Raw genomic sequence first — 6,000 nt, 5'->3', positions numbered from 1 at the left:
GAAAACCTTCAGATAAGAGAAAAACTTGCAATTACATAGCACCCTTTGTGGCCTCCGGATTTCCGAGCACACTTTACAGCCAATCCAAAAATTGTTTTGATATATAGCCACCACTGTAATGTATGAATGTCATACATTGAATAGACTGGGACTTTTTTCTCTGGAGCGTAGGAGGCTGAGGGGTGATCTTATAGAGGTCTATAAAATAATGAGGGGCATAGATCAGCTAAATAGTCAATATCTTTTCCCAAAGGTAGGGGAGTCTAAAACTAGAGGGCATAGGTTTAAGGTGAGAGGGGAGAGATAGAAAAGTGTCCAGGGGGGCAGTTTTATCACACAGAGGGTGGTGAGTGTCTGGAACAAGCTGCCGGTAGTTACATGGGTACGATGGGTATAGAGGGATATGGGCCAAATGCGGGCAATTGGGATTAGCTTAGGGGTTTTTAAAAAAGGGCGGCATGGACAAGTTGGGCCGAAGGGCCTGTTTCCATGCTGTAAACCTCTATGACGCTATGACTCATGTAACCACATTGCACACAGTCAAGTGACATGAGCAGCAAAGGTATAAGGAATTTAGTTGAGAAATAAAGATTGGCCAAGGGGATCTTATCTTCCCTCCTTTGTGCAATGAGAACATTTAATAATTCACTTGAGACACAGGCGGCGTGATCTTACCGGCCATTCACGTCCTGCCATCGCTGCAAGCGGGGATGGAGAATTTGGCACCCAGCCAAATCTCCATCCACTGCAGCAGGTCCAGAAAATCCCACTGGTATGAATGGCCGCAAGATACCGCCCAGGGTGAGCGATGAGGATGGTCCCCACACACCCAAGCCACGAGGAAGCCACCAGCTTTTTCTGGGAAGCCTCCTCACACGGTGTACAGACACCCTACCACTGGAACACCCGCGGCGATGGGATGTGACCCTTACATGGCCATTAATTGACCACTTACATAAGAACATAAGAACATAAGAAATAGGAGCAGGAGTAGGCCATCTAGCCCCTCGAGCCTGCCCCGCCATTCAATAATATCATGGCTGATCTGACGTGGATCAGTACCACTTACCCGCCTGATCCCCATAACCCTTAATTCCCTTACCGATCAGGAATCCATCCATCCGCGCTTTAAACATATTCAGCGAGGTAGCCTCCACCACCTCAGTGGGCAGAGAATTCCAGAGATTCACCACCCTCTGGGAGAAGAAGTTCCTCCTCAACTCTGTCTTAAACCGACCCCCCTTTATTTTGAGGCTGTGTCCTCTAGTTTTAACTTCCTTACTAAGTGGAAAGAATCTCTCCGCCTCCACCCTATCCAGCCCCCGCATTATCTTATACGTCTCCATAAGATCCCCCCTCATCCTTCTAAACTCCAACGAGTACAAACCCAATCTCCTCAGCCTCTCCTCATAATCCAAACCCCTCATCTCCGGTATCAACCTGGTGAACCTTCTCTGCACTCCCTCCAATGCCAATATATATGCTTACAGGCCTCAATTGGCCTTCTGTTCTTGAATATTCCCACCCTCCGCTTAATCATTGGTCAAGGGTGGTGGTGGTAGTGGGAGGGGTGGGGGGGGGGGTCGTTGGGGTGGTGGAGGGGGGGTTGGTTATGAAGACAATTGGCACTGCGGCCCTAGCCCCCCCTTCACAATTCTAGAGGAATAAGTCTGCTGACCAAATTACTTTTGTAATTCATTCATGGGCATCGCTGGCTGAGCCAGCATTTATTGCCCATCCCTAGTTGCCCTTGGAGGGCAGTTGAGAGTCAACCACATTGCTGTGGGTCTGGAGTCAAATATAGGCCAGACCAGGTAAGGTCGGCAGATTTCCTTCCCTAAAGGGCATTCGTGAACCAGATGGGTTTTTCCGACAATCGACAATGGTTTCATGATCGTCAGTAGATTCTTAATTCCAGATATTTTTTATTGAATTCACATTCCAGCAGCTGCCACGGTGGGATCTGAACCCGGGCCCCCGGAACATTAGCAGAGTTTCTGGATTAATAGTCTAGCCATAATACCACTGGGCCATTGCCTTCTTTCCATCTTCTCGCTTATATTGAAAGAATATAGAGCTGTCTGCAGATTAGACTTGATCTGCATATCAGCGTTATACCATGGAGTACAACCACTTTGACTTGAGCTGCCCTTGGAAGGCCCTGGAGATCAGATGGCAGGACACAATACCAGACACTAAGGTACTCATCTGAGCTGGCATGTCAAGCATCCAAACCATCCTGAGTTGGGCTGATCTTGTACATGATACTCATTTACCAAGTGGATCTTCTATGGACCGTTAGGCCAGAATTCGCTGGCCGTTCACACTGGCGGGATTCCTCGGTCCCACCGGCAGCGCACCCCGCCTGCGGGTTTCCCGCTGGTGTGGGGTGACATCAATGGGAATTCCCATTGACAGCGCCGGACCAGAGAATCCTGCCGCTGGCAAACAACGAGCCACCTCCTGCCGGAGGGATACAGGTGGCCGGGAGGCCGGAGAATCTCGCCCTAGACTCTGTGGTGCTCCCTCATGGCGGTTGGGAGAAGTGCTACAAGCACACGCTGAAGGCTTCACCCACGGGTTTTGATGTCAACTTCGCGTCCTGGGAGAAGCACACCCAGGATTGCTGCACCAGGAATAACCTAATGAAAAATGGCGTGGCTGCATTTGAAAGGAAACGCGCAGCAGAGGCAGAGAGAAAACCCAAGCAGAGGAAATCCTGAGCCAGCAACTCATCCAAAACTCAGTTATCTGTGGCATCCCGTCCTATCTTCAGCAGAACCTTCTGGGCACAGACTGGCCTTATCGGTCACCCACATACCCACCAGAACCCTGCCAACCACTGTAGATGATGATCATGGTCATCTTCCCCTGGACGGACCAACTGGAATAGCAGAAGAAACAATTCTACCACCCTGCCCCAACTCCCAGCCTGTTCCGATAGGGGCGTGGATTGAGATTCTGCCCAATTGGGCGGCACAGTGGCACAGTGGTTAGCACTGCTGTCTCACAATGCCAAGGTCCCGGGTTCGATTCCCGGCTTGGGTCACTGTCTGTGTGGAGTTTGCGCGTTCTCCACGTATCTGCATGGGTTTCCTCTGGGTGCTCTGGTTTCCTCCCGCAGTCCAAATATGTGCGGGTAAGGTGGATTGGCCATGCAAAATTGCCCCTTAGTATCAGGGGGACTAGCTAGGGTGAATGCATGGGCTTATGGGAATAGGGCCTGGGTGGGATTGTGACTCGATGGGACGAATGGCCTTCTTCTGCATTGTAGGATTTATGATTCTATGATCCTATGAATCATGTGTGGTTCTGGTTTATAAAATGGACTTTGAATCACTCGGAAATGTAAAAACAAATACTAGAAAGGAATGGATGTAATTATCGGGGGAAGATTGAGTAGACTTATCTGGGAAAAGAGAAAATCGAAAGAGGACTCCCCAATAGAAGTTTTCAGTGTTGTCGAAAGAGGGTGGTTGCAAGAATGGATGTGTTATTGAAGGAGGTCAGCAGGCTGGACGTCTCCACTTGTGGGTGAGTCCAGACCGAGGAGATACAAGATTGCTAGGAACAGATCAGATAAAGAATTGAGGAGGAATTTCTTTCCAGAGAGAAAATGAAACTCACTGCCACAGGGAGTAGCTGAGGGATGTGGGAAAGATGAATTTGAAGAGAAGCTTACTGAATACACCATGTGAAAGGGGGAGGGGCAGGGTCCAAAAAGGTTATTTCTTTTTAATAAATTCACTGGAATGTGAATTATTAAAAATAACCAAGTTCCATACTCATGAGGACGGCCTCAACCGGGATCTTGGGTTCATGTCACATACATGTAGCCCCCACCATTTGGTTGGGTTTGCAAAACCCTACTAACTGACTTGAGACAATTCACATCTCTTTGACCTGTGATTATCCCTCTCTGCACGTGCACTGTCTGTACCTGTAAAGACTTGATTATCTGTAAAGACTCGAATTCCAACCATTCTTCACATTCCAATCTGTAATTATCTTGCAATTGTGTCTTCGCCTATATACGCCGTGTTTGTGAACTAATCTCCATTCACCTGATGAAGGAGCAGCGCTCCGAAAGCCCATGATTCCAAATAAACCTGTTGGAATTTAACCTGGTGTTGTCAGACTTCTTACTGGATAGGAAATCATTAGAAAACCCATCCCTAATTGATATTATGAAACTAGAAAAAGTGCAGAAAAGATTTGCTAGGATACTACTGGGACTTGATGGATTGAATTATAAGGAGAGGCTGGATAAACTGGGACTTTTTTCTCTGGAGCGTAGGAGGCTGAGGGGTGATCTTATAGAGATCTATAAAATAATGAGGGGCATAGATAAGGTAGATAGATAGTCAACATCTTTTCCCAAAGATCGGGGAGTCTAAAACTAGAGGGTATATGTTTAAGATGAGAGGGAAGAGATACAAAAGGGTCCAGAAGGGCATTTTTTTCACTCAGAGGGTGGTGAGTGTCTGAAACAAGCTGCCAGAGGTAGTAGTAGAGGCGGGTACAATTTTGTCTTTTAAAAAGCATTTAGACAGTTACATGGGTAAGATGGGTAAAGAAGGATATGGGCCAAATGCGGGCAATTGGGACTAGCTTAGTGGTAAAAACTGGGCAGCATGGACAAGTTGGTCTGAAGGGCCTGTTTCCATTCTGTAAACTCTATGACTCTCTAACTCTATGACCTTGAAAAAGTGGTAGTGAGCTGCCTTCATGAAGGCAATGGAGTGGCTTCATCGAACATTTTAGAGAACAGTTCAAAGTCAACCACATCGCTGTGGCTCTGGAGTTATGTATAAGCCAAGTTGGCTGAAGATAGCAGGTTTTCTTCCCTGAGGTTTATGCGTGAACCAGGTGGACTTTCTTTCGCAATCTGTTAGTTTTGCTCAAGCAAATTTAAACGCATGTCACCAGACATAGCTGAAGCTTCTGCATTGCAAGTCCAGGAACGACCATTATGCTGAAACACCCTCCTACTTAGGTGAAAACTCATATGAAGTATAATATCAACGTCGAGCAAAATGGCTGGTTTCTGAGCCGCAGGTTCAACGTCATTCAGAGAATAACACATGAGGTCCCTGCCACTCAAAAATAGATTGGAAAGCAGTTTAATGATAAGGGCTGAGATTAAGTTGCATTCAGTATGACTGTTCATCCGAGTGATTTCTTTACCATTTTCAATCCCCTTTTGAAAGTTATGATTGAATCTGCTTCTCCCCGCCCTTTCAGGCAGCACATTCCAGAGTGAACTGCAGCTTGCCTTTGACCTTTTGCCGGTGATCTTAAATCTTAGGGCCAGATTTTCATAGATTCATCGAACTGTACAATCGCAACAGTGCAGAAGGAGGCCACCATTCAGCCCATTGAGTCTGCACCGATTCTTCAACAGAGCATCCCACCCAGACCCGTAACACCACTTTTAACCCCTCTAATCCCCCTAATCTATACATTTTTCAATGCTAAGGGAAAATTTAGCATGCTCAATCCACATAACCTGCACATCTTTGGACTGTGGGAGGAAACCGGAGCACCCGGAGGAAACCCAGGAGAGAACGTGCAGACTCCACAGACAGTGACCCAAGCTGGGAATTGAACTCGGGTCCTTGGTGTTTTGAGGCAGCAGTGTTAACCACTGTGCCATCGTGCCGCACCCCCCACCCCTGGCTCCGCGGCGTGTCTCTCAGTGGCGGAGGCTACCTGCCGTTGGTCGGCAGTGGGATCTTCCAGTCCCACCGCTATCAATGGGGTTTCCCGTTCGCACCATCAGTGGTACTGGAAGATCCCGCCAACAGGAACAGCTGGAAAATCCCACCCTACATCTTTGGTTATCGACTCTCCAATCTTTTTATTCATTGTGCGTCGCCGGCTGGCCAGCATTTATTGGCCATCCCTAGTTGCCCTTGGAGGGCAGTTGAGAGTCAACCACATTGCTGTGGCTCTGGAGTCACATGTAGGCCAGACCAGGTAAGGACGGCAGGTTTCCTT

The sequence above is a fragment of the Mustelus asterias genome, chromosome 10, assembly GCF_964213995.1.
Source record: "Mustelus asterias chromosome 10, sMusAst1.hap1.1, whole genome shotgun sequence".
NCBI lineage: Eukaryota > Metazoa > Chordata > Chondrichthyes > Carcharhiniformes > Triakidae > Mustelus > Mustelus asterias.
Note: the sequence above shows the minus strand (reverse complement) of the source record.